Genomic DNA, 7,950 nt, shown 5'->3' with positions numbered 1-7,950 from the left:
GTCGCCGGACGTTCTTTGTCTTCGTCTTCACGCTCTCTATCTGCCATCATAACTGAGAAGCAAAGCTGCAGAACTGATTTCCAGATTCCCTGTTTCTCGAGTCGATTCTGAGTGTGTCAGAAGGTGTACAAATGAAGCTTTCAAATAATCATGACAAGGTGGGTCGACTTCCCCCCCCGCCCAATGCAAAACTCAAACCCTGATTCCATCCGGTATATTGTTGTTCGTCACTCCCTATTGGCCAAATTCCGATGTTTGACAACCCTGGACAACCTTTTGATCCTTTTGACTGCTGAATTTATTATGGTGATTAGTAGTTTAAATTCCTCCGCTTGTTTAATAGTTTAAGTGTTTGATCTTTGACCTTCAGAATTTTATCATGGCCTTAGACGTTCCACAAAACGCCCTCTGCCTGTTATTTGTACTGTTTTATCTTTTACTGCTGAATTCGTTGTGGCCAAAGAAAACAAGTTCTCAGATTGTTATTTTTAGTGTTTGAACCTCTGAGTCTGAGTCCTGAGTCTCTGAGTCACTCCTTTGAGTGTTATGTTCGGTTTTGGATCTTTGGGACTGCTGATTCGCAGGAAATTAATGTAATTGTGGCCATAGGAATTATTTCCCCTTTTGGGTTTTGCTATTTGACTGCTGATTTATTGTGGCCATAAAAAAATAATTTCTCCAATTGTTATTTTAGTGGTTGGACCTTGTAAAGTTCTGATTTTCATTGTGGCCTTACAAGTTTAATTCCATCTGAATTGTCCCATTTTAGTGTTTTGATCTTTGCCTTGTGGATCTATTGTGGCCCTAAATTCCCTCTTCTTATGTTTAATTCCCCTGCTGCTTGGCATTTTTAATTACAGTCTTGAGTCTTTGGACCTAGCTGAAAGTCTCTTGTGGCCCCATTTAGAAGTTTCGGAAGGGCTCTTGCTCTGTTTAATGTCAGTGAACTTTACCTCTAAAACGAACGCCTGCCCTTAGATCTTTGCGATGCTGCTGAATTCTGCCTGGTATTAGGGATGTGTTCCCATAGGAGTTTTTATTCCGTGGGATGGTATTTTAGTGTTTGGTCTTAATTTGAAGGCTGAATCTTATTGTGCCAGCCTTAGAAAGTTAAGTATTCCGTTTATTGTTACTTTAATAGTGCTTGTCTTGGGCTGCACACAATGTATTGTGGTGATAGAAGTTTAATTCCTCCGATTGTTCTTATAGTGTTTGATCTTTGACTGCTGATTTATTGTGGCCATAGAAGTTTAATTCCTCACTCATTATTGCTCAATCAAACTCAACGGTCTGTGCGGTCACCACCCTGAGGGACTACATGCTTCAAATATCAACACAAGGACCTGCCCAGCCCCTCTTCCAGTTTGCAGATGGATGTTCTCCCACCCACCACTCCCTTACTAGTAATTGTGAGCCCTCCTACACGTCATTGGAATGAACAGCACCCACTATGCCTCTCACAGCTTTCACATTAGAGCTGCATTCACAGCTGGTTTTGCTGGGCTACCAGATTGGCTGATTAAGTCCTTGGTCGTTGGAAATCTGATACCTACCAGGGCTGCATCTTGACGCCAACGAAAACAAACTTACAAGTGCGGCAGAATCTAGCTTCTTGTCCTGACTTTAAACACTAATAATGTTTGTTGTCTGTTTACTTGTACAACTGCTTGACAAACTTGCTGTCTCTTGGGACTAGGACACTACAGGGTTTATCCTTGTTTTTAGTTCATATTTTTGGATTCTACTTTCACTGCTTTCTTCTTCAAACAAAGGAAAAGGGATTGATAATTACCAGTGCTGGAAATAATTTTTCTTTATTCACAGGACATATATCCTTTCAAATCTTCCTTTTGGTCGGCCATTTGACTGACAACGCCTTGTAGAAGATAACTCAAGATGTGCTGGTGAGATCTTCGGTCATCATGTCGGATCATAATGTGAAATATATATTGGCCGGACATTTTCAAAAATTGGTCGGACAATGTCCGATGACCGACTGTTATTTCCAGCACTGATTACTGTACATCATTTTAGGACTTAATTAAGTGGGCCCGATCCTCTCCACCGCATTGCCCCAAATTTCTCGGTCTTTTTCCTCCCCTTGGGCCATCAAGGGCCTCGCTCCTGTTTCTTCTTGTAGTTTTGTAGTGAAGGGGTCTTTAGGATCAGCCTCAGCACAGGGTACCCCGCGCGTTGCTCAGGTTTTGGGCGGGAAATTGCTGCCTGTGACACCCCTTCAGCCCTGTGCTGAAGCCCCGTCATGGAGGGGGCATGTTGTTCTACTCCTGGACTGGGTTAACTTGGCCCCCGGACATTATGCCAGCCACCATGCCTGCCTTGCAGCACAGGCATGAGGCACCCCCTCAGTGTGGCCAAATTTGCCGAGGCCCCTCATGCGGTCCCTCCGGTTGGTGGTTTCATCCGAGCCTTGCTGGCATATTCCCTGCCCAACTGGGCCCACATATTGTGTTCTGTGTCGTTTTTTGCAAGTAATAACATTAATTGATATCGTAACAGTACAAAATAACAATAACATTGTAACGTTATTGTGATGTGGTTACTTTCTGGTAGTCGTATACTGGCCTTGTTACTTGAAAATCTGAGAGACAAATTATGTAATTAACAACTTTTATTATATGACTAGCTCCGTGAGCGGGCAAGATGAACCAAATCGCGCGCTCTGATTGGCTACCCGAGCGGGCAAGATGGAGCGATACTGCCCGCTCGGGATTTCTCGCTTGGTCCCGCAAGATCAAAGATCATTTTTTGGTGTTTTAAGTCATATAATAAATCCTTTATTGACCAAGATTGTTCGGTCAAGATGACTGGATATTGGCCTCGTTCTTTTTTTGCGTGTTTATGGACCTCGACTTCGTCTAGGTCCATAAACACGCAAAAAAAACTTGGCCAATATCCAGTCATCTTGACCTCACGCTTGGTCAATAACCCATACATATTGCCAATTGACTTATTAAAATAAAGAATATAACTTTTTTCCGTTACAAAAAGTAGTCCTACTATGTGAAAGGCAAAAATGGGTTTAGCTCTAAGGAAGGGCTAACGCTAAAAATGTCAGAGAGAGAGCCATTGGTTGCGAGTCATGCAAGCCAACATGGCGAGCTATGCGAGTCATCAAGCAAGTCACACAGTTATTGAAAGCTAACCATTTAAAATGGGTGCTTAGACTTAGAAACTGTTTATCAGCGCTATTTGAAATAGGTGCTTATGTTTAAATGAAAAATTTGCATGGAACGCAGATTGTTCAGTCTCAAAACGTCAGCATTAAAATTTCTTTACAATGGTCAGTTTACCGTATCAACTCACTTGATAAACCCTTTTCTTTATTTCACTGTCCCACCAACTCAGGTGTAAACCCCTTTACCTTACATGTGAAAGAATGCTTTACTTCTAATAACCATTAATTGATATTCTTAACCCAATGACCAAGGCAATGCACAGGCTGTTTTAGACTAAACACTTCAAGTAAGTTACTCCAATTACTACAAGGCAGGTCAAATCCTTTACCTAGAATGCAGTGTCCAACACTTGCAGACTGTAGACTGATCCTAACTCAAAGTTATTGAAAGGTAACCATTTTAAAATGGGTGCACAGACTTAAATACCGTTTATCAGTGCTAATCAAATGGGTGCTTATACTTAAATACTGTTTATCAGCGCTGTTTGTAGACAGTCTGCTGTATGTCACCTGCAGTTGTCATAAACCTCCTGGAAACCTAACTGTTAATAAGACAGTGCATACTGTAACCCTAATAATTAAATTGAAAGCTTAACCCTAATTCCTAAAATTTGGGCAGTTACTGCTAACGTTACGTGAAAGTTATAATCATACTAGAACAAGTGTTTAGGCTTAAATTGTGTAAATTAGTGCTTAACACCACTCATGTTATTCTTGGTCAAACCAGACTGTTAAGTATTTCCAACAGGTCTTGCTATATTTCTGTCCTGCTCTGAATGTTCAGCAAACATTATTTTTATTAGTAACCTTCTGAACTAAGTAAATGAATGGCAAACAGCTGTTATCAATGAAAAGTGTTCTTTGTGTTCAACAAGCATTAAACTACTTTCACTGTTTTTGCACTAGTACAATTAACATTGTACCAGCTCAAATAAATTGTACCAGTTAACTGGTTCAAAATTATATTTGTACCAGATCAAAAGCATGCAAATTGTCAACTACAACATCTACATGTATGGTTTAACTGCATTTGAAACTTCAAAACTTATCAAATGACTTGAAAGTGTAATAAAATTATTTTCTATAATTTTTCCTCAAACCTTCAAAATTCCGTTTTCATCTGGATGTCACAAAAATCAGCTCAGCATTGGTTGAAATGCTAATTCAATTTTTTCACGTTCAAATTATTGATTGAGGGCAAAAGATGTTTGAGTTGTATTTAATGTCTGAAACTAAGAGGTGGTTTGATCAAACTCATTGCCAGACATCTCGACTGCTTTGAACTCAACACAACTTTTATTAGTCTTTCAAAATTCAGTACGTCTCGGATTTTTACTACATGCTGGTGGCTAAAAACATCTGAGATGATTAACGAAGGTAAGGTCTTCATCATGAAGGACGAATGGACAGTATTCTGAGAGAAATAAAGGAGGCAGTTTAAAGCAAGGGGTGGAGGAAAAACGTTTTTTTTTTTAAATTTAATTTAAAAATTTAACTCAATAACAGTTATCTAACCGAAATGGATGGCATCCCTTAGGAAAATAAGGATGGTAGTGGTAGGGAAAACTCCTATACAAGTACATGTTAGTACTAACCTCCACCCAACAAGACAAAATTGAATGTGGTTAATGTAAAAAACACTAACTACACTAAAGGAATTAAATTTTAACAAACTTGTAAGCGTATATAGCAGTAGATGCTTGAGAATCATATTTGTTTATAAATATCTCTCATTTTGCAGGTATGAATGTTGCAAGGCAGAGTTGTAAATTTCACTGAAAAGACAGGGAAAATTGATCAGAGCTCAGAAGTAAGTTACTGTAAATATGATTAATGAATGATTTGTTTAAAAGTGAATCACTGAATTCTGACAATAATTCTCGCTAATGCAAACAGATTAAAAGAAATATTGACAATGGAACCCATTAGGAACTCGGAAAAATCTGAGCCGCAGGTGGGATTTGAACCCATGACCATCCATGATCTTGTCGGATGCTCTAACCACAGGAACTGGAGACTGTGGTAAGCAAGGGTGGAATGTGGGTCTTTGACTTGAGCTGCATCACGCAGCTACAGAGTCAAATAACGACTTACGGCATAGCTCATAACTGCATCGTGCAGTCACATTAAGGCATATCTGAGATGTGGCCAACCAACCACCTAAGTGAGCAAATGTGAGAATGACATACACATATTAAATGAAATGTTGACAATGGAACCCATTGGGAACTCGGAAATATCTGAGCCCTCTAGGTTTAAATCCCATCTGGGGCTTGGATTTTTCCGAGTTCCCAATGGGTTCCATTGTCAACATTTTCAATTAATTACAAAAACCCTTTTTGGAATGCAAAACAAAAACATCAGTGCAGCAGTGTCAAGAGATTAGATAGAAATTTCCCATAGTGCTGGAGCATTGCGATAAAGGACTGTAGCTCTGTAAAATTAGTAGGTGACGGAGCTTCAACGCTGGTAATGGTTGGACTCCCTCAGCGTAAATCACATGACCCAAGAACTAGACCTTCTCCTGCAGGAAACTACACTTGGATAACTTGAGTTGCACTCCATACCTTTCAAGCTTGTAGCTGATTTCGGTGCTCTTGGTCATTCCGTCCCGTAATCAATATGTTGGTGATGTAACACACAACACCGTTTATACCCTTGAGAATGGTGTCAATGGTCGATTGATTCATTTGGAAAATCGCCGGAGCACTTTCCACAGCAACTGGGAGACAGTTGTACTAGTAGAGCCCCTTACTGGTGTTGATAGTGAGAAACTGTTTAGAGTCGTCACTCAGAGAAAGCTGTTGATATGCATGCTTTAGATCCACTTCATGAACACGCAAAAAAAGAACGTGGGCAATATCCAGCCATTTTGACCGAACAAGCTTGGTCAATAAAGGATTTATTATATGGGGTAAAACACCAAGAAATGATCTTTGATCTTGCGGGACCAAGCGAGAAATCCCGAACGAGCAAGATAGCTCCATCTTGGCCGCTCAGGTAGCCAATCACAGCGCAGGATTTGGTTCATCTTGCCCGCTCATCTTGCCCGTAGTCATATAATAAATGTAGGTACATTAGTATATAAGTGCAGGTTATAGACCAAAGATAGAAGTGATCCTCGCACTTTAATGTCGGGACTATTTGAGCAGTTGTCTCTTATTTGCCACATGGCTCGGTTTCCTTTGTTCTCGCAGGGGATTATATTGAGTTATTCCCCTGCCGTTATTCCCCTCAAAACATCCACAGTGCAAATTACAACACGAGACAAACTACACTTAAATATTCAACTCAGACCATGACTTTTTTGTTGTCGCAATTTTTCGTGCACATGCAATTTTCAAAACAAAAAAGAAACTTTTATGTGTAGTTTCTAGGGACTTAAAAGTCCCTAGAGCCTACGTATATTTGTTTCTTTACAAATCTTCATCAAGCTGTTTTGCCGACATCTCAAAGAACAGTGCATTTTCTAGAAAACCACTGAGATCCCCTCGTTTCAGGCCGTTAACCCTAACTTATAGACGCTCAAAAAATGAAGATGGCTTCATCGGGATGCGAACCCATGACCTCTGTGATGCTAGTGCAATGCTCTAACAAGTGAGTTATGAAGCCAGCACACGGTGTGGAGCAGGTCAATTTGTTGGACTTATTTGCTCCCATGCAAGTACCTGCTCTCTGACTTGCTCCCAACCGTGTGGTTAATCCTAGCTGAGAGCATTTGAGAGATCATGGGTTCAAATCCTGTCGATGCTGCCTGAATTTTTTGAGTGTCTATAAGAGACAATTATTGCTCAAATTGTTTAGATAGGTGCAAGGATCAGTTCTATATTTCAAGTTAACAGAGTGACACTGCAACATATTTAGGAGGCCGTGTGGCCCAGTGGTTAGGGCGCTTGCCTTGAGAGCCGGAGATCCTGGGTTCAAGACACGTTTTGACCACTCGTTGAATTTGATCCTGGTAGTTCCTGGTTCAACTTCCCAGCTGCACTTGTAAATAGCCGACTGGTTTACCCCCGGCCAGTCGGGATTCTTAACAGTTGTTGTTGTTCTGTTCCGTCGTTTCGTTGTGTTTCATTGGCCCTGAAAAGCCCCTGTGGGGACCGGTCAATTAACTATGTATTGTATTGTTTTGACTACGACTACGTCAAAACTTTAACTTGCGTCTAACTTGTTTTGTTAGAATTATCATTATGATAAGAAAATTTAAGAGCTCTGAAGAACGCTCTGCTATACAGCTGCGGAAGTAATACTTGATATTGTACATGTATGCCATCCTTCTTTCAAGGCAGTGCTCGAAATTAATAGAAAATTCTAGGTTGTCCCTATTTAAAAGGTCGGGCAACTAAATCCGTAAATTTGCGCCCTGATAAAATTAATGCTTAATTGGTTGCCTGTTAGTAAACTTGTAAGGATTAAATGCATGCCATGTTGAGATTCAATCACATGGCGTTGGAGCCCCCATCATTTTCAAGCCTGGCCAAACTGTTGTAACATTTCAAGGCGACTTGTTTTGAACCAGCTGGGGAAACACGCGCAGCATTTTCAACATTTTTCAATTCAACACGTCGATGTTTATATGCCTCTGGTCCCTGGCACGCAACAACTGGACCTAGCGCGCATTCCCTAGTGCAACAATGTTGCATGAACGTGGTCAAACGAGAACAAAATCATGCAACATCCAAAATGTTGCACGAAAAATTTGACCGTTTTCAAATTTGATGCAACATCATCCAACATATCGCAACTGGGTGGCC

The 7,950-nt window shown here is 40.5% G+C and overlaps 1 protein-coding gene across 1 annotated transcript in view; it reads left to right on the top strand.

Annotated features, from left to right (window-relative positions):
• The first annotated feature begins 4,937 nt into the window (after positions 1-4,937).
• Positions 4,938-7,950, top strand: part of LOC137997707 (D-inositol 3-phosphate glycosyltransferase-like) — a 14,078-nt gene continuing 11,065 nt past the window's right edge. The window contains exon 1 of the mRNA XM_068843908.1: positions 4,938-5,006. The gene's annotated coding sequence lies outside the window, so the exon portion shown is untranslated. The remainder of the gene's footprint in view (positions 5,007-7,950) is intronic.

The sequence above is a fragment of the Montipora foliosa genome, chromosome 3, assembly GCF_036669935.1.
Source record: "Montipora foliosa isolate CH-2021 chromosome 3, ASM3666993v2, whole genome shotgun sequence".
NCBI lineage: Eukaryota > Metazoa > Cnidaria > Anthozoa > Scleractinia > Acroporidae > Montipora > Montipora foliosa.
Note: the sequence above shows the minus strand (reverse complement) of the source record. Positions and strands in the feature narration are given on the sequence as shown.